Genomic DNA, 21,824 nt, shown 5'->3' on the forward strand with positions numbered 1-21,824 from the left:
CATTAAGGCAATATTCCTACAACTTTCTAGGAAATTTGCAATTTGCCCTATAAAGAGACAAATATCTAAAAATATTTAAATACATGAATGCAAATTGGCCATTTATCTGAGAAAGAACTGAATCTTTCAAATGTATGTCAAAATTTCATTCAAGAACTGTAGTAGCCTACACTTTTTAAGAGAAACTGTGTATAGGGTGCTGTGATTTAAAAAAGTGGCACCAAATGCCCAGTCTGGGTCAGAAAATTCAGCTCTTGATTCTGTCAGGGGCAAACTTTCAAGATGCTGTGTTTGTCTTGTTTGTCTGTTATACCCTTTGCTCTGTACAGTGAATTTAATAATCATAATTATACTCTGTGATAACTCCCAGTCTTGTGATGAATCTATTTACGTATGGTAACACTTCAGCTTTACATAGTTACTGGTCAAAAGCAAAATCTTAATATTAGTAAGGAATGAAAATTTTACCTATTTGTTTTACCTATTTGCTTTAGTTACTGCAAGCAACTAAGTGTCTTTCATTATTTAAAATATGCCAGATATTCTAGAGGCAGATTTAGTGTTTCAGACTTCCTAATTTTTCTCCTTCAGGTCATCACAGCAGTCTTAGCTTGGAAAAGGTTTGTAGGTGAAGCAGCTGTGCAGGGCCATTACTAATGCCAATGTGCCTATTCTGGTGCCAGGACCAGCTGCGGGGCCATTTCCTAACTTCTCTAACAGCTTTAACTCCAATCACCAATGCTGTCCATACACCCTTATATGTCTACATCTACATTATTGTCTGCTAGATCAAATACCAGAATCATCTGCACACCTTGCTTGGTGTTTTGACCACAGTACACGCTGGAAGGGCATGGCAGAGGCCAGAGATTGTTAGTTTTGCAGTCTTTTGGCACAGAAGAGCTCCATATATTTTTCAGTATCAGTTTTTAATACATATTAGTCATAAAAATGACATTTCTGTTAAAAAATGGCAGTGGCTGCCATCCTTTTCCAAGCTGTCTAATAACACAAATGTTAGGGCTATAGCTTTCCTTGCCCTAAAAAAAGCATGGCAGGTGCAATGCCTTACCAGGGAGGTGCACAGGCTCCTGACCAAGCATGCTGCTGTGTTACTGTCAGTGAGGCTGCTGCTGTGTCCTGTTGTAAAGCACAGGTGTGTGCACGATTTCAGCAGTGACTGCAGAACAGAAAAGAAAAGGAATAATCAGTAATCTGAGACTCATAGGTGCTGTTCAAATGTTGGGTATGTTTCTAGCGCTGGATCTTTGAAGCTGCAGAGATGTTCCTGACGTGAATGCTGGTGCTGGAACCTCTGCTGCCTCTCCTCCACGGAGGAGACGCTGCGAATGCCTCCTATAAAAGTCAAACATGACATCAATTCTACAGCTTTCTTCACTGGAAAGACAACACCCAGCTTCCACTTTGCTTCTTTTTCCTAATGATCCAGCTAATGCTGCCAAGGGATAGGGACTACTTGCCCTATGTCAGCACTACTCTAACACTGTAAAAAGCAGCTTATTTGCACAATTAGTATGTCCAAGTTCCTGTCTGATTTGAGTTACAACTTTCCTTTCCTGAATGCAACTGCTTTCTTTTCTACTGATGTCTGAAAACATTAAGTTTCTGTTTGGAGATTCTCTTATAAAACGCCTGTGACGGAAGGGTATTCTTAATTATTTGCAAAATCAGCATGTGCTTAGTCTCTCATTGCACATTGTCTTGGTAAACTGTTAACATCTGTCAAGGCTGGCCGAGCCACTGACAGATTGACTAGCTGTGTCTGATCAGTACTTGCTGAATTAAATCAGCTGTTCAGCAAGGCTTCAGTATCTGCTCATTCTTCTTCTCACATTCCTAAATAACTCCAGTTCTGCACATCTTAACTTGGAATTACTTTACAATTGCACAGCGCAGTTGTCTCATACAACTGATTTGGGTGTTCAGCAGTGTCAATGAAATCCCTTATCTGGAACTAAACCTCTTCAACCTCCTTGCATCAGTTTATTTGCAGTCTTTTGAACGGTGTGGTCTGCTGGGATTCTTCCAAAAAGATTGGGACCTAGTCAGAAGATTCCCCCATTAAAAAATGACTTCAAGGAGTGAAGTGACTAATGAGAGAATATATCCCTTGTGCATAGAAAACAGAGTGTGCTCGGTTCCACTTACATGAAACATTAATGGACCTATGGCAAAATCTTACTCAGCTGTAGGTGTGATCCCCTTCTGCTGGTACCTATCCCGATCCCTGCATGGGACCTACCACAGCAGTGTAAGAAATGAAATGCTTCATTTCCAGCGTCGTAATTTGTTAGATCACTCAGATAAACCTGAAATAATTGTACGATGGGTGAAAACAAGAAATTATAAAGAACCAACCAAAGTACATAGCATCTGCCATCACAAGCATTTGTGATACATTTGTCTCTTCCAAGTGGACTGTATCAGCAGTAAAATCGTCTTCCAGACTAGTAAAACTAGTCTTGCCATGATTCTTCAGCGATGTTTTATGACACCGTGGTGCCTGATTGCATAGTTGCAATGACATTTTCATTTTAGTGACTCTTTTAGGAAAGCTCCTAATGAAGAAGGCTTGTAAGATATTTAAAATACTCTACTGAACCATACAAATGAACCTGTGGGACTCAGATGTTGCCATCTTAGATAGTCCGTGAGTCAGAGTGAAATCTGGTACTACCAGATTTATTATTTGTGCAAAGTGTCTACTTGAAAATTACTTTAGAAACCTAATTATGCATACATTTGTTTACCTGTGATCAGCTGAATGGGAAGAGGCAGAAGCCTGCATCTCAACGAGTACAGCTGAGACAGGTATCCTGATTCACAGCAGCAAAATGCAATGTCTCGCGCTAACCGCACCAAATAGCTCTTCATCACCGGGCTCGAGCTGGAAGGCTTGATACACATCTCACGGTCAAAGGATTTGGGCCTTGATGTCCAAATCTACGTTGACATCTGACCAAAATTGCTCCCAACATAAGAAGAGCGCGTAACGAGCGGGGAGCACGACTCCTGGCAGGCTCGGCTGGTGAGGAGGAGGCAGTGCCCCTTTCCCCTCGCCCAGCCCTGCCAAGGCGCACTTGTTCAGACTCGCCGCCCGGCGCATATCTTACGCTCTCCCACTGGCGTTTTCGGCTCCACACGGGCACCTCCCTCCCACCCCGGGACGCTGCGCGTCGGAGGGAGATGTCAGCCAAGCCCGTGGGAAGGTGCCAACCCGCGACGTCCTGCAGCCGGGCTGCAGCAGCGCGCGGCCCGACGAGGGGCGCGTTGTGCAACGAGACGGGGGAAGGCCGAGAGAGCGACCTCTGTCTCGCAGCAGCAATAAACATCACATCAAATAATCGTTCTCTCAAGCCTTCGCATCTTCTCAGATTGAGAATGGGAGCTGTATGTTCCCCTTGACAAGAAGAGTGATGCACGCCAGGCTTGCTAAGTAGCCTACACAGCATTTCTGAGCTCAAATTAACCCCATTAATTACAGCTCATGTGCACAATAAATGTGCCGTGGCCCCAGATCCCATTAGGCTCCCGTGTTTGGTGTCCAACTGTCACAGACCCTGTTTTTAAGAGTTTACGAGTGAGATTAGATGAGATTCCGTGCAGTAAAAGGTGATAAGAAAGGGAAGAAAGAGGCTTGAGAATGTGAGAAATGTTGGTGTATGTAGGCTGGTTATTTCTACATCCTGACTGCAAATTATTTAACCTTCAATGACTAATTATTATATATAAGAGGAATGAATTCTGGAAATTCAGAAGCTTATAGCAAAGAAAATAATCTCAGGGTAAATAAAAAGGAATCTTAAAGGTAATCTGTTACTGAGAGATAAGGAGTTATCACAACCAGAACAGAGAGCTGGAAATAATCCCGTCATATGCGAGAAGCTGCTGCGCTGGGGAGATTCTCTGATGGTGATCCCTGTGCATGATTACACTTGTGTTTTTTAGGGTGTGTGACTTCCTTCCCAGAGACGTACTGCTGTGGATCTTTGTGGCCAGGGCACAGCAGAAGCGGGATTTGGAGGCATCAAGTTCTTTCCGTGGCACCTGGCATTTCCGATTCCGTTTTGGGCAACATGGTTCTCAGCACCTCTGGGGCAAGGCATCCAGCAGAGATCTCTGCTGAATCCAGTAGAGCTCCAGGGCTTTGAGACCGAGATAAGTGCCTGTTATCTTTGCTGACTGACAGAGTGCGATGTCAAATAAGGCAGATTATTTACTTGGACCTCTCTGAGCTCTCTGCCCACAACTATGTCACCATTTACCAGTGTTTGGAAAGTTCTACATTCAAGGACATAAAACCAGAAGTATCAGATGTTGCTAAAAACTACCGTGTTACTTCAGAGCAAAGTCCCACTCTGACTCTTCATCTTCAATGGTTTGAAGCAGCAAATACTTAGGAAATCCCAATAGATGGTCAAATTATTAGTAATGATTTCCTTTCTCACAGCTCCATAGTACAGATCACGTAATTCTGCTAACTCTGAAAAATTATCTGCTTGGTGAACAGGAAAAATAAAGCTGGAACAAGGTTTTTGATGGTTACTTCAATTTATCATTACAAAAATAATTAAGGCACACTTGGTGCACAGCAGCTGAACTGAAATATTAATTGCTTGGCTGAAATTTTCTGAAGAAGCTGGTGTTTCAAGTATCATCTTCCAGGATCTAACCTGAAACTTAATGGTAGAATGAGGTGAGTTGAAACCTGGCTGAATGGCTGGCCCAGAGGGTGGTGATCAGTGGCACAAGGTCTGGTTGGAGGCCAGTAACGAGAGGTGTACCCAGGGGCCAGTACTGCATCCAGTTCTGTCTAACATCTCCGTCGATGATCTGGATGATGGAGCAGAGCACACTTTCAGCAAGTCTGCAGTCAACGCAATGCTGGGAAGAGTGGTTGGTGCACCAGAAGGTTGTGCTGCCTTCCAGAGGGACCTGGAGAAATGGCTGGAGAAATGGGCTGGCAGGAGCCACATGAAGTTCAGTGAGCATAAAGTCCTGCACCTGGGGTGCAACAATCCCGTGCATGAATATATGCTGTGGGCCACCCAGCTGGACAGCAGCTCTGTAGAAAAGGACCTGGGGGTCCTGGTGGACACCAAGTTGCAGATGAGGCAGCAGTGTGCCCTTGCTGCAAGAAGGCTGATGGTATCCTAGACTGCGTTAGGAAAACTATTGCAGGTCAACAGAGGTGATCCTTCCCCTTTATTCAGCACTAGTGACGCAATACCTGGAGCGATGTGTCCAGTTTCAGGATCCCCAATTAAAGAGACGTGAAGCTACTGCAGAAAGTGCAGCAAAGGGCCACTGAAGATGATGAAGGGACTGGAGTGTCTCTCCTATAAGGAAAGGCTGAGAGAGCTGGGACTATTCAGCCTGGAGAAGACAGGGTTTGGGGGATCTTATCCATGTCTATAGATACCTGCAGGGAGGGTGCTAAGAAGCCGGAGCCAGGCTCTTTTTGGTGGTGCCCAGTGCCAGGACAAGAGGCACTGGGCACAAACTGGAACACAAGGGGCTCTGTCTGAACATCAGGAGGTGTGCGGGTGATGGAGCACTGGCACCGGTTGCCCAGAGACGTTGTGCAGTCTCCCTCCTTGGAGATCAAAAGCCCTCTGGGTGTGCTCCTGGGCAGCCCTGCTCTGGGTGGCCCTGCTTGAGTAGGGGTTGGACTGGGTGGCCTCCAGAGGGCCCTGCCAACCTCAGCCATGCTGTGACTGTGAAAGATGGCTGGCATTTTTTGAAAGCCCGATCCTTTTATACTTTATACAGTAAGGCACCTGTAGAGTATGGCATTCAAAATTATTGGTCATATCAAAATCATTCACTGGCCATTTAATTTATATTTGTTACTCCAAATACATAAAATCACAAACAAAATATACCAAGCCCAAAATCAAACCAAACCAACCGAAGAACAACAACTAACGACAACAACAGCAACAACAGTAATGTTTTTAGAGCTCCTACTGATATTGGAGCTTGTCCTCAATATCAACCTCTTGATGCAGAGGCTGACTTATCTCTCAGGACACATCCACTTGACAACTCATGCACCATCCCTGCAGCACAGGGATTGTCTTTCACTCTGTTTTGTTGTTTTTGTTTCTTTGTTTTATATTTGCTGATGCACAAGTACCCCCTGATCAAGCCTGCAAGTGTGCCATGCTCTGATGTCTCCTTATTCCAGACTGGTTATTAAAATAATTGAAATGTTTAACAATACAATCAAAAAATTGAAGTAAGAAATGGAAAATTTCTACTGTTACTTACTGCTAGCTACTGTGCTATTGTATACACACAAAGCTTGAGTTGAAAAATTCTCCCTAAGAGGAAAAAAAGTACCTTAATTTGTACGTGGTGATTTACACGGTTAACTGCTGGGATGAACAAGATGTTAAATCAGAGCAAGGAGAATGGTGACGTGCAGTGTTAAGACACCAAATTGATACGTAACCTCAGCAGTGCCCACGAATGATGACCTGTTTAGATACAGCACGTGAGATAAAAACCCCTCACCTGCTAAACTGATAATTTTGTGATTAATCAACATTTTGTTCACAGAATGGTGGCATTTTCCAGTGAAATGTGAATTCTTAGCTTCACATTAAGCTGTTAGCCATATTTTAATTTCTAGCATGTCTTTATCAATTTAAGTACTGAATGACAACCCACCCTGGTCTTTCTAAAAGCTCTTGGTTGGAAAAACATCCCACCCCATCTAGTTTCTCTTTAAATTACTTATTTAGGAAATAATCTGAAAATACTTCCTATTTATGAGGAAGTGTTCGGCTCTCTCTCAAGGCATTTATTACTGCAAAACAAGTTACCATTAAGCTCTTATTATGCTTACATGTGACACGCAGTGGGCTGCTATATTGACGAATGAGTTTGAACCAACTAAAGTAAACAAGAAGTTGCCCCATCAGTGCTTACTATGAACATATGGAATGCTGATTTCCCAGGGTGGAAGAAAATCTACTTGCCCATTTTTTTGTTCTGTTTACCAAGAATATAACAGGTATTTTGCAGCACGTCAGGCTCCAAGTCTTTGCTTAAGAAACTTCCAACCTAATTTTAGGCAAACAATAATGAGCAAGAATAGCAAGTCAGTAGGGAACTGTTGAGGAAAGGGAAAAACAATAGTAAGCTCTGAGTACAAGCTTAGTCTGCACGCTGGATTTATTTTAAGTTTAGAATTGTCAGATAAAATATGTTGTAGTACAAGGAATAGTACTTTGTGTTGTCCCACACCCTCTGTGATACTACCTGCAGAATACAGTATGGGCAGGAAAGCACTGGGACCTTTTGCCAAGGAGCATGGGGTTACTGATGGAAAATAAAGATAGCGTCTTTCAGCCATTTTTCACAATGGCACTTTTTCAAAATAGAAGTGCCTTTAAATGTAATATTTCTCTCACTACCAGAGCCTTCCACAGTCTTCCATGCAAACAGCACATCCCTTAAGTCCTCTTGTAAGCTACATCTCCATCTTTGCAGACATAAATGGTCCATTGTAAACCAAGCACATAGCCAATGTACTCATATATATGCAGCTGAAAAGAGAAGGATATAAATGATACTTAATTTAACCATCAGTGGAAATACAGGCTAATTACTGTTCCTTCTAATACAACTGAATCTTTACCTCTGTAGAATTTCAGAACCAATTCTATTAATTTAATGCTTTGATCACCTTTCAGACCTTCACAGAGGAAGAACAACACATGGCTTATCCCTTGCATAGTGCTATCAGTCCGTTTCTACTGTTAGGCATCTCTACCCTTCTGCCTTTTAAAGCCTTCAGACCATTCCGTATAACTCTGCCCAGCTTAGAGAGGCAACAGGATGTTAGCTCTGTTACTTTTATAATCAGGTATATACAGGTGAGAAACAGAACGTACTGAATAATTGCATAAATAAATTAAAAGTATATTTGCCCATTGCTGTCTAAAAAAGTACATTTTTCCTACTAGTGATCTAAGGGACTGTATATATTTGATTGGTGGATTCTTTTAAGCCAGTAAAGTTCATCCTAGCCACCCCTCGGCACCCCTTACCAAGCATAAGAGACCTGTACTATTATTGTATTCTTCCCTGAAAAAAACAAACAACAACACACAGACAACCTTAAATATTCAGTCGACAAAACCAACACTTATTAAAAAATACAAATCAGAAGATTACTCATCCTGCCTAAACCCCATACAAGTTCTGGTGCCTCATTTCCTGGGGCTGCCCCAGGCAATTCCCCACCTAGGGCTCAGAGCCCTTCCTCGGGGGCTATCAGCTGTGTGTGTCTGAACCTGGACCAGACCCGCAGTGGGGTCACTGGGTGGTATTGTATCTCACCAGCATGGTAGTGGGTTCTGACTGGTTTGTCTGGAAAGGGTTTTTGCACCCAGGTAGTATGGACAACAAGGTTATTAGCAGAGTGGTATTATAAAGTTGTGGGTGTGGATGAGTGTTTGTCAGGGGTAGGTGAGAGTTGGTAGTACAGTTAGCAAGGAATTATATATAGAATATAGCTAGCATGTTCATGCTGTGCATGTGTACATCACCGGCAGGAGAAGGAGACCTAGGACACAGCCATGAAACAGGTGGCTCTTCTTACAGAGAGTAAAGAGCAGCCTTGCTTCCCCCAGACTTCCACTGCTGTCCCCGTTGAATTAACTCACAAATAGCGCGCCCTTCTCTATCTGAAGCAGGTGAAAATACTCTGGCGAGAATGAGAAGGTCCAGAAAAACTATAACAATTGGTCTCTTTGGAAAAAAAGGCACAAACCTAACTTCTGGGTTTGAGTCTGAGGGAGCAAAGAAGAAGCGCAGGAGCCGGTTTTACCAAAGTGGACTGAAATGCCTCCAGCCTAGATCTTGGGAGCTTCCTCGGCAGGAGCTTTGCATAGGTTCCTAGAGCAACCTGTCTGCTCCTGCTCCTGGTGGGAGCGCACGTTCACATGAGCCGTGCTGGAATCCCCTGCTGCTCCGCAATGCCTGTCCTTATGAGCATTTCCTCCGGGATTGGCTTGAGTTGTCTATATACTTTTAAAGGGCCAAAGATCACAGGATCTGGAGCACCAAAATTCATACACAGCACTTACATGGTTCTTTAAGCATGCAAAGCACTATATAAACATAAGTGAAGCCTCATAAGATGAGGCAGGTAAGCATTATCTCTCCTCCTCAAGGTGTGGTGAAGTGACTTGGCGGAGGCCATGGGTTGAGTCACTGGCAGAGCAGGGTTTGCCATCCACATCTGCTCTAAATCCTGTCTCCTGGACTGGCTGGCAGCGTGCCACCAGGCAGTGTGAGCAACCCCAGCAACATCCCTGTAGCTGCCATGGGGGTACAGCTGCCAGGGTGTCCTGAGGTGATGGAGGGGAAAGGCTTTCCTGCGTACCCCACACCACGGTGGACCTTGGTGGGCCATGTCGCGGTCCTGTTCTCTAGACAATAAGACTAAAAGTGAGAGCGATTAATTGAAGGAGCTTAAATTCTGAGAAAATGACTCCCAGCATCACGGCTAAGGGCCTGACGAGGAGCAAGTGGCCTGATTTTTGGAAGGTCAGAGCGTCTTCTCCTGCCAGCTGCCCAACAGCTCTGTAAATCGGGTCAACCTTCACGTTTCTCAGCCCTGGTTAGTTGCCTGCCTTCCTGAAGCCGAGCGGTGTGATCCACACGGCAGTGGAAGTGCTCAGCCACAAAAAGCGAGCTGTGAGAAGTGAGATCCCCAGTGGGCTGCTCTGCAACACCTCACCCAGGGAGACCACAGCGGGACTGAGGGGGACGGGGCAAAGGCAGCCTCCTCCCTCGGCACATGGCACCTCACGCCATTTCTGAGCAAAAAACAAGTCGCTGGGGAACGAAAGTGAGGTTGGGGGGGGGGGGCTTTCTAAAATTATCATTTACGGGCAGGACACATTTGCCGAGGGGGAAGGACCGCAGCCCCCTGGCAGCACGCCAGCCCTTGCCGCCTCACGCCTGAGGCCAGGTGGGAAGCGGCGACGCCACGATGGCGAGCGGGAAACGCGGCCCAACGCCGGCGTTCGCCGTGCCTCAATAAAATCCCCCGGAGAACACGACGGGCCGGTTTAGGGCTTTTTTTATTATTATTATTTTATTATTATTATTATTATTATTATTTTTTATTGAGGCTGGCAGCCAGGCGAAGGGAGCCGGGAGGGCGCCGAGGGATCTCTGCTGTCAGGAGGGCGCTGGGTGGAGTCTGCTGCTCCCCTCCCGGAGCCACCTCCAGCTTCGGCGAAACCTGTCGGGCGGTTTCCCCCACGGTGACAGGGCGGGAGGCAACGCGCCGCCTCGGAACAGGTTCGGCCTTTTTTTTTTTTTTTTTTTTTTTTTTTTTTTTTTCTTACCTGCTGACGCGTTGGGCCGCCCCAGATGATGGCTGGAACCAAAAAAAAAAAAAAAAAAAAAAAAAAAAAGAAAAAGAAACCAGGCTGTCAGTGAGAAGGCAAGCCTGGAAAAACTGGTCGTGTGAGGGGCGAGGGCTGCATTCCTGGCCGCCGCGGCAGGGGACGGCTCATGCACCGCGAGGTGCCCGCGCGGGTATAAAAGGGCCCCGCACGCCCAGCCGCGGCACTGGGCCGGGGGAGCGGCCGGCAGCCGGCCCCGAGCTGGGGCTTCCCCCCTTGAGGAGAATGGCTTGTTTTTTGCCTCTTTTTCAACTTTTTTTTGGTAGTTATTATTATTTATTATTTGAAAGCTCGCTGTCTCCCGGCGCGGTCGCGGGACGTTGGCTGTGAGTAAGCGGCGGGGCTGGGTGAGGGGAGGGAAGGAGGCGGGGGGCGGCCGAGCCGCGGTGGGACGGGACGGGACGGGATCGGACGGGGCTCGGTGGGTCGGAGGCTTCCCCCTCCAGCCCCTCTTCCCCGTGTGTTTTGTCTCGCCCCCAGGTCCGCCGTGCCGAGAGGAAGAGCCAAGCCCGGGCCTGGAGAGCGAGGGGGAAAGCGCGATCCCCACCGCCCCCCCCTCCCCGCGGCTCCTCAGCCTCCTTGGTGCAGTGGTTCTTAACAGTTCAACAGTTCTCTATCATAATTGTGAAATGTTTAGGACCACTTGACCAGCGAGGCCCGGGCATCGGGCCGGCAGCGGCGGACGAGAGCGGCGGCAGCGAGGGGCCGGGCGCTGCGGGACCCCCGGGGGCTCGGAGCCCCCGCACGGAGCCGGGGGACGGAGGAGTCCTGCTGAAGGCAGGCTGCTGCGCTCGATGTATAACCATTTATTCTCTTCTTTCTTCTTCTTAAATTATTTTTCTCCGTCGATCCAGACGCACAGAGATTAAGCAAACTCAGGTTGGCTTTGCTGACCGTCAAGGCTGCACCTCGGAGGCTTACCAGCGGTAATATCTGTAACCTGTGCTGGCACTCTTATTTTTTTTTGGTGAGTGCCCTCTTACTGGGAGCAGTGTACACCTCATGCTGTGGTGGTTTGTGCTGTATTTTCCATGTGCTTACTGCAGGCAGTGAAAGGATTATCTTCACCAGAACAACGTTAGAGGGTTTCTGGTTTTAAGACTGTGGCGTTGATGGTCTGGTTGAAAGGTCTGTGGATTTAATGGAGCTTGACAGACCTTATTAAAACTCTGGGTATTTCAAAATACAATTGAAGAACTCAATTTTTAAAAAGAAGGGGAAAAAATACCTGGAAGGAGTGATTCTGTCAACAATTTATTTTTCTTTTTAAAATGATAGTTTAGTAAATGAGAAGTTCCTCCTACTTTTTGCTCGTTCTTCTCACCATACACTGAGAGGCAAATGGAACTACGAGCATACTTTTTTTTTTTTTTTTTTAATCTTACATTTTAATAAAATGCTCAAGAGACTAATTCATAAAATAGAACTTTACTGCTTTAAATTTGACCAAGGAAAATCGGTGAGCCTGCCTGTGTGAATTTCTTAAACTAACAAAATATGTATGTAGTCTCTCCATCACTTCTGTAGTATTGTTTGCTTCAAAAATATGCTGCCTGGCAGGAATACAAGGTGCAGGAGTATAACTGCAGATGATTCTGGTCCCACCAAAGTCAAGAAGAGTTCTGGTATTGCCTGCAGTCGAGCTGTGATCTTCAGAAGAAGAGCTTCCAAGAGAGGCTGGAAATATTTGAAAAGTAGGCAAGCCTGATATGTAAAAATGCTTCTCAGGGACAGCTTAGAAGAGGCATGATTTTTTTTCTTAACCTACTGCTGTAACTCAGAACAAGTTAGGCAAGGTTAATTACAGTGTAATAGGGTTTAATTTAGCTGGGAATGAGGGTATGGTGGCTGCTAGCAGTGTTTCTCAAACTGTGAGGCTGGCCTCCTTAGGCAAGCTTACACAAGCCCAAGGCAAATGGAAAAACACATTTTTTGTCTGGGACTTGGCAAAGGTAGAACCCCCACATCTATTAATGATGATTCCTCATTTGCCAAGGCAAAAATTGAAATGTTCTCCCAAGGAAAAGATTAACGACCTGTCCCACTTAAGGGTCGGATGATTCAATACCATTCTCTCTCAGTTCTAATATATGGCACTCATTATCACAGTCTCTGAGCACCTCCCAAATATTTAAAAAGAAATAACACTAGTGTTCTGTACACACAGTTCTCATTAACTTCAGTGGGTGTTGTGAATGTTTAAACACAGCAAAGCAGAGCCCTGAAGAGTTGAAAATAGCCTTGCAAAACATGCTGTGGGTTAGATCCACAGCTGGCTTGAATCGGCACAACCCTGTTAACTTGAGTGGAGTTGTGCTGATTTATGAGGGCTGGGGCTTGACCCGGTGCTTTTCTGCCCTGTCCCACCTCCAGCTGATAAGCCTGATCCTCCTATCTGGCTGTATCTGGACAGCTTTCTGCCTTCAGTGCGAACATGAGCTGTACAAAGTTGGGTTTCCTGTTTCCAGGGAATCCTCATTGCTCTTCTTAGTACAGCTCAAGATGATGTCAGCAGTGGCTTTTTTTTCCCTGCATCTGGGTCCAGTGTGCCCTGAAAAAGTTGGAAAGAAATCTCTCTGATATGGGTAAGAAAAGAGTTTTGTTTTCTGAAGATAATCTCAGTAACTCTGGAAGAACAAACCTGTTGGGGAGGTTCTGCTTACATGAAGAACAGAGCTTAATGTTTGTGCACGGAGTTGCCTGTGCTGAGGCAAACCAATACTGATTGCTTATAGAAACCCATGTTTCATTATAATCCTTGAGTGAAATCAGGGAGTGTTGCAGCATTTCTAGAACGTCTCTTTAATGTGTGTTTTATTTTGTGACATTTTAAGGGTATGGAATCAGGTTGACTTCTAACCATTGTTTTTCCTCTCTCAGACTGGGTGAACTCCTGATGACAGGCTTGTAGTTTTCATAAGCTGGCAGCAAGCCATGTCAATGAACAAACAAACAAACAAAAATCCCCAACAAATATGCAGTGAAAACCTCTGGGCAAACAGCCCTTCCTTGTGATATTGTCTAAGCTAAGCGAAAGCCTGAGGGTATGAAGGGAGGAGACTCTTCTGCCAAACTTAGTAAAATGTTGCCCCGCAGTTGCAGAGCACGTCTTTAGCTCTTACTATTAACATCTCAGACAGTATTCAAGTTTCTTATCACTGGAATCTTGGCCTCTGTATAATAACATTTAATTTTTGTGCTCCCTTTTAAAATGAGTAGCAAAGGTATTATGGTCAGACTGGAAGCATGGGTGGATTAAACCTTCTGGTTCCCTTGGACTAAAGAGCCGTGTCTCCTTGTCTGCTCTGGCCAAGAACAGGAAGCAGCAGCAGCACATTCCTCCCTCCCCGCCCTTTTCTGTAGGCTGCTTCATGCTTTGGCAGCACCCCCTGGTTTCAGCATACACGCGAAGATGTTGGATGTGGTGCTGATTGGTCGGAGAGCCGGGTGGCAACACCTAGTGAAATATGCATTCAAATCAAATTCGGGGTTGAATTAAGAAAGGTGCGTTTCGGTTTGCTCTTTGTCATCTGCTGAAGTACGCCCCTCTGCGTAGGAGCAACCCAGGTATTGGTGCTCCTGAGATGTTGAGTAATGCTCTAATTGGGGCGTCTTAGGCAGCGTGCTGATCTTCTTGAACAAGAGGTGATTGCATCTCCAGAAGCCCTTAGCAGTGGGAAGGCTGGTTTGTGAAAAGCTAACGCCCCCCAACAACTCTAGATACTGATAGTCAGCATCCTCAGAGGTTTGTGCTTGGTTTTTGGGGTGGTACTTGCAATGGCAGTCACACGAGAGTTTCCATGCCAGGAGATCAGCCATCCACTGCCGCCAGCAGCAGTCCTAGGCCTGCTCTGACTTTGCTTTAGGGCTTGCAGGGGGAGAAGAGCCTGACCCGCTGCCCGCAGCTTCCAATCCCATAGGGGTGAATTAATGACCATACTTGCAGCCTCTCTAAGTTGGCAATGGCTGCTCGTTTCGGTGCAGCTATACCACTTTACACCAGTGAGGAAATTATTTCTCCCTGCTCGTGGTTTTGTGCTCAAAACTGATGATGGAGCGTTGCAGATAATTTTTGAAAGATGTATTTTCCAAATACAGTTAATTGTCCATATCAGCGGTAATGGCATCCCCATGAGATAAATGGGGTGACAAAGTCGCTGCTTGATTGCAATGAAAAAATTAATTTTTGCTAGCAGATTTGTTTCTGATTCCCTTCCTTGGCAAAAGTTTATGTGAGAACCCTTGATTTCAGAATGTGCATGACTTTCATTTTAAAAGTTCATGATTTTCATCAATTTATACTGGTAGCTGATGAGTGCTGATGATTATTTCCCCAACTAGTTTTTGTTCTATCTCCCTCTGACAGAGCAGGCACTTATTTGCATCTCCCTTTAGCTTACATGGCTTCATACAATCTCTTTGGTGTTCTTAGACAGACCCAGTGCTCAGATAATGTTTTTACTGGCATCTGGGAATACTTCAAAAAGGTATTTTTGAAGTAAAGACCTCTTTAAAGGGTTGTTTTTTCTACAAGCATGTCCAGAAAGTTTGTATCTACAGTTTGATCATGTTCCTTTCCCTCACTTTTGGGGGAAAAATTTGGATCTCAGGGTGGGGGTGTAACGGTATTTGAAGTTGGGGTAGTGTCCTGCTGACTTACCTTGTGGTGGGCACTTGGATAGGATTCACCCGAACAAGTTGTAAATAAAATTCTTCATTACCTGAACTAATTTTAGGGTTAGTGCAGACAAATGGGCATTCTTGGGTGCAATGGATCTTACCACCTTGCAGTGGTTGACTTAAGTAAGACAGACTAATTCTACCCCAAAAGTACCCGTTTCTCTGTTTGCCATGAAGTGGTGCAACATCCCTGTATCAGCCACAGACCTCCATGTTTCAGGCTGTGGTGACTTGAACCCTCTTGTAAAAGTCTCCCTGCAGTCTTAGTCCTGCAGAAGCCCCAGAGCTGCTCAGCTTTTAGGATAGATGCATGTTGTTCTTCAGCTGCTAGGTTTATTTGAATTACCTTTTTGCTTCCTGGAGTGCAGCGGGAAGCGATTTTTAGAACAACGGGCACTAAAATTAGAAATAATTCAGTGACATTTTTATAGTAGCCGCATGCAGGAGTGCTTGTTCTGTAGTAGTTTAACCTTCACAGTATCGTAAAGCAGCTGTAGAGCTGTTTTTTGTGTCAAGATGAAATAAATTTATAATAATGTTTAGTTACTACATTTCATGAGTCTTGCACAGAGCAATTTTTGTCAGTAGAGGATTTTTTTTTTCTAACTCCATAAGAAATCAGGATCAGGAGAACTGACCTCAAATCAGTTCCTACTGTTTTGGTGGGTTGTTTTCTTTTATTTTTTTCTCATTTTCCACAGTTGATTTTTCAGGTTGGTTGAGGTTAGCAGGGGCCTCTGGAGGTCATCCTGTCCAGCCCCCCTGCTCCAGCAGTGCCACCCGGAGCAGGTTTGGACAGGGACATTGTGTAAGAATAGTGTATTGGCCCTTTCTTCAGGCAGTTTTGATCTGATCTAGCAAATACGTCAGCTTTGCTGGGTCTTACAGCCTAGCCACCCTTCTGAACCTGTTTGGTATCAATGGTTCATTAATTACTCTGGTAGTTTCATCCGGAAGCCCTTGTCAGATGGTTTTGTTCCTTGTCAGCTTATTTTGCTAGATATTTGTTTTTGTCCTTAAGGCTCCTGCTTCAGAATTCATGTGACTTAAACATAACTGAAAAACTTTAAGACAGTTTCTAACTCTCATTGTGGAAGATGGGTTTGAAAAAGTAATCTGTCGGCACCAGAAATGCTCAGAAACTGGTAAACAAATGGAATCAAAGCCATTTTTACTCTCGTGATTTTTGCTGTAGGGTGGGGATGAATGATTCATTATGTCTTTTTCATTATTTAATTTTCTTGACGCTTGGAATTGGCAATATTGCATTGTAATAAGCCTGTAAAGATGTTCTCCATTAATATTATGACATCCAAACAGAAAGCCAAATCTTTTCTCTTTCACATGGGCTTAAAACCAGGAAAACTCCAGTTATTTGTGTACTCTGATGGAATGGAATAAACAAATAGAAGCTATTAGTACTGCTACAGTGATTGGAGCCTTTGCTGCTTCAGGTAAAACCAGAGATTCCAATCCCAAATGCTGCCTGCTTTAACCCAGGTTAGAAGGCTTGTGAAGCTGCATTGGTGCATGGAAGAAATACTTCTGGTGGGCTGTTGAGAAGCACACTTTAAATTCTGGAAAAAAAGAGATCTGAAAGAGGCCCCCTTGATACCTGTTTTGCCTCGGAAGGGAGGATTCATAAGCACATGATGTCAGGTGAATGAGATATGAAGAAGAGGCTCTTTGCACCATAGTCTTCCTCTCTGCAGTGTCTCCCATCTCCCCTATTGATGGACAGGGACCTAAATGATGATTTAGATCTAGGAGAATGTCAGGCATACTCCAGTGTGTTCCTTCTGCTCTCATTGCAGTCTGTGAACTCACCTCATCAGGATGTGTTCACTCTGCTGCATTTTCACAGCTTGATGTGGATTCAGCAGTCGTGCAGGTTTCTGTGGGGACTGCTGTTGGCTTCGTACCTCTGCAGACAAATACTAAAGGTTGGCGTGGTGGCATCCCAGGCTCCCTCTAACTAGATTCAGATGTAAAATTGAAAAAGGCAATTTTGTGCTCATGTCAAATTAAAGAATAGTGTTTTATTGTTTTCATAGACTCAAAGTTTATAAGGCCAGAAGAGGATATTCACATGACACTAATTTTAGACGGCATGTGTGAGAGGCTTATCTTCCAGGCATCTCAAAAAGGAGGACAGAGGGCTGTTGTGAGGATGGAGTCCCCTTCCCTATAGAGAGAGCATAGAAGACACGCTTAAATCAAATGCAAGTCAGTAGGCGCTGTGAATGCTTTGGGATAAGCTAGTTCCCTCTGTTGCATAACACCACTAATAGGATGTCCCTGGAATATTTATGGTTGGGGGTGGAACACATCTTTTACAAAGACGTGCAGTCCAATTGAAAAAACAAGGCAATTTCCGGACTCTCTAAAATAAACAGGAGATTCATCACATATAATAATGTTGTTCACATCTCCCCTCCCTATTTTCTTTCCTTAGTAAATACAAATACATTTTTTCTGGCTTACAGATTCCATTTTGTAATAAGGCTTTGGACAAAAAGCAGAGTGACCATACTGCTTTAAAAAAAGGTGCCGAACTTTTATGTATGTGCAGATTGTGCATTAAACATCTAATATTCCAGAAGAGGCCAGCGTCTTGTCAAGTCTTAGCTTTCCAGCCCCAAAGCCTAGACTTAGTTCCACAATCCATACCTAGACTTAATTGTAAGTGGTCTAGAAAGTCAACATGCAAGATGCTGCATCTTTCAGCCTGTTGGCATCCAGGAGTGCAGGCATATTGCTGCTTGCTGCCTCATGCTCATCATAAATCTGGGCTGGTGTCAGTTTGAGTCCATCCAGTCAGTTGTGACTTAGACTCTAACCCTGGCAGCTTGGCTCTTTCATTCAAGTGTGTTCAGTCACAGCCTTTCCCGCTTAAGTTACTGGTGTAGAACAACATGGAAGCTCCCATCTTTGCGAAGATAACCGTAAGCAGTGTAGATGGGGGCCTTACTGCTGCTGTCACCATCCATGTGGCTGTGTAGTTGATGCCTGAGGGGCTGGGATGGATATGTGCAGCCTTGCATGAACAGGGTTTACTCCTGACCGGGTACTGGAAGCTGAACAAGACCTATTTAGGAGCTGAAATTCACAGGCTTTTGTGGGGCAGGAAGAGAGACCCTGTCTCCAGGGGAGGTCTCCAGGGGAGGCGTGGAGAAATGGGGGCTGAGCAGTGGGTGGTGTATCTTGCTGCAGGAGCAGCATGTGGAGGAGCTGGCCTTGGAGAGCAGCCTGCCAGTGCGTTCCTTGCACTGTGCCAAGGGTATGCTCCTGGGTGGGATTGATAAAAGAGGTGGATTAAAATGAAAGCAAGAAAGGCATGGGTGCCCAGGTGGGTTAGGGGAGAAGAACTGGAATGAGTGTGTTAGGAAAAGGGTAGAAAAGAGAATGTGTTGGGTGTCCACTTATGGTTGGCTCTCTTTCAATGAGGTTTTGACCCAGTAGCTCTCTCCACATGGGGTTTGCTCCTATGCAAGTGCTACTTTTTCTAACCTTCTATGAGACTTGCCCTCTCTGTTTCCATCTCTTTTTTTTTTTTTTTTTTTTCTTGACTCCTTTCTTGACCATGCATTCTTTTCCTGAGTGCATTTCCCAAATCCTCTTTTTTGGACCTGTTCCTCCAGTCCCACCTGGCAGAAGGATCAGCAGGGGGGTAAGTAACCTTTGTTGCTCAGAGCTGTTGCTAGTTTTTCCAGGTAAGTCCCTGCTAAGGTTTAGTGAGCAGGATCAGTGGATCAGGGAGATTGCCTCTCCCAGTTATTGTTTGTTTGTTTGTTTCTTTATTTTTTTCCTTTTTTTTTCTTTCTTTCTTTTTTTCTCCGAAGATGTTTCTGAATTCTTTGTTCCCCCACTGGAAGCAAGCTTTTCCTTTGTTTGAACAATCAATTTGCATCTGGTTTGTGATGGACTGTTTTGGCTTGACGTGTTCAGCAGAGCTGGCTTAGAGCTTCTCAGCTCTGCAGGAAAAGCAGCCAAAATGTAATACATTGCCCTACAAGTAAAGCACGGGCCAGGTGCCTTTTGCCATTAGAAGGAAAATATTGGGGATTCTGGTTTGCTGTCCCTTCTGTTATGGGGGAGAAGTGCCTGTACGAGAACTAAAGACCTTCCCTTTTCCCTCAGCAGGATCAGCAGCCTCAAGCTTGGCTTTCTAGAGCTCTGGCAAAGGCAGTAGAGGCACTGGAGCTCATGGTCTTTTTGCCACGTCTGGCTGCCTGCTGCTCTAGACAATACTAGCCTTGCCAGGGGCTGGAGCTGGCCCAGACGTTCCTTTCCTCCGTGTTTGTTGCCTGCTGGGTCAGGATGGCCCAGAGGTACAAACGCAAGGGCACGAGTTGTATCTGGTGGTGAGCACGCCTGAGCTTCGTGCACCAGTGAGGTATCCGTAGCCTGAAAACGTCTGGGTATGAGTGGGTACAGAGGGAGTGCTTTTCCCGTTTTGTGAACCATTTATAGTCTAAGTGTCATATTATGCAAGAACCTGTCATCACTTTTTGTGTCATAGGCTCTCCAGCAATGTTTTCCATGTGCAATACTGATGCTCTCACACCCCTTTCCTCCTTGTTTCACACAAAACTGCATTCATTCTGCTTTGCCTTCTCAGGCTGTCAGCACCCTGACACTGGTTTAGCTCTTCATCCTTCATATCCTAGGACAGAGGATAAACAATAGGCAGCCAAACTTCAGTGCAAAAGTTGAAAAACTGGAAAAAGAAGGTTTTCTGGGAGGGAAGAAAAAAAAAAAAAAAGACTGCTTTAATGAACTGGTTGGTCTAACCACTTGATTACAAATTACCTTTGTAAAACATCTTCATGCAGAAGGGAGGGGAAAAAAAAGGGTAGGAGAGGCATCAAGGGTTTGTTGAATCGTTTGTTTTTGTGATATATATTTTATTGGGGCTTTTTCTAACGTGCAGAATGCACGCTAATCCCCAGCAGTTGCCGTGCAGGTATTCCCCGATCCAGTCAAATCTCTCCCTGGTGCCTCTGAACCCCCAGCCGGGCAGAAAGATGTTTTTGGTCCTCGCAGCAGCAGCAGCACAGGACAAGGCGAGCGCCCGGCCGAGCAGTGCCACCTGCCGAGAGCGGGGAGCACAGGCAGGGGGCTGCCCGGCTCCAGACGGATGAAGGCTGCTGGGTTTGGGTCTGGGATTCAAACTCCTCCGCCCTAGTCCCTAAATTTACAAGTGTTTCTGAGAGGAGAAGGTCCTGCCTGTGGCTGGCGGTGAAATGCGCTCTGAAGAGCCGCCAGGCTGTTGAAAAAGGAGCACCTGCTCTTTTCTTTGTCTCGTACTGACAAAGCAGCCTCCTTTTAGTTGAGATACACAATTTGCTCTTTTCAATCAAGTGTGTTTAAATATTGAAGTTAGAAAATGGAGTCATTCTGCTTGGTTAAGGGGTTAGTAAGGCCCTGGGCTCTGGATGGGGCAGTTAGAAAAATGTGCTCAGGATCCAGTGTGGGGAAGGAAATAAAACAGCAACTTCTCTGGTAAGACAAGGCATCGGATGAGATGCCTCTGGAGAGTGTTTGGTGATTTTGTTCCTTACAATATAATCTTCATTGGGTGGGGGAGATTATTTCCAGGGCCATGCATGTTTTGTTCTCAAGTCACAAGGGCTGTAAATGCTTCTGTGTGGCTGGCAAAGCTGCTCCTTTCTGCTTCAGCCTCTTGGATATTTTCATTTTTGACATGATGCTGTTTTACCTCTGATGAAAACACGGTTGTGAACATGATGTTTGCTTTTTAACCAAGTGGCTTGTCACAAAGCAGCGAGTCCCTGGGAATGCCTCTGGGTGCGCTGCTCGGGGGAGGCAGGGGAGCTGCCTGAGGAGAGTGGAGATGGCGCTGGGCTCATCCTCTCTGTCCCCTGCTGCACTTGAGGCCTCCCCTAGGTCCTGTTTGCTGCCCAGGGCACTCACAGCCCCACAAGGTCTCTGCCACCGGGTGCCACTCCACTAACATGAGGAAGAGGAGACTGCTGGGGGATGACCTGCCCCAGTGAGCTGCTGGCCCCTCATGGCCCCAGCCAGCACCTTGGCACCAGGCAGATATTGTTGGCAGCAGAGGTGTTTGTGTAAGACATGATTTTGGGTTCTTGCCTTGTTTACATGAGTTTTGTGAGGCAAAACTGTCACAGGAGGGGGCACAACAGTCCCCAGAGCACCCTGTCACCAGCCTCCCTCACAGCCCTGTGGAAGCCTCCAGGGGACGAGCACAGCCCCTGAGCTTGTCCCTTCAACATCTGCACCCTGCAGTTTGGGGTGCCACAAGGTGAAAGGACGCAAAACTGTTAGGGAGTGCCCAGAGGAGGGCTATGAAGATGGTGAGGGGTCTGGAGGGGAGGATGCACGAGGAGCAGCTGAGGCCCCTTGGTTGTTCAGCCCCGAGCAGAGCAGGCTGAGGGGAGGCCTCATGGCGGCCTGCAGCTCCCTCACAAGGGGAGCGGAGGGGCAGGCGCTGAGCTCTGCTCTCTGGGGACAGCGACAGGACCCGAGGGGACGGCATGGAGCTGGGACAGGGGAGGGTCAGGCTGGGGGTTAGGGACAGGTTCTGCAGCCGGGCTCTGCCCTCCGCCCTTCCAGGCCGGCTCCCCTCAGGCGGCAGCGCCCCGCTCCCCCCCCGTGCCCGTCCCCTTCCCGCCGCTGTCCGAGGTGCTGAGGCCCGGGCCCGGC

This window comes from Netta rufina (assembly GCF_964035555.1).
Source record: "Netta rufina genome assembly, chromosome: 5".
Classification (NCBI taxonomy): Eukaryota; Metazoa; Chordata; class Aves; order Anseriformes; family Anatidae; genus Netta; species Netta rufina.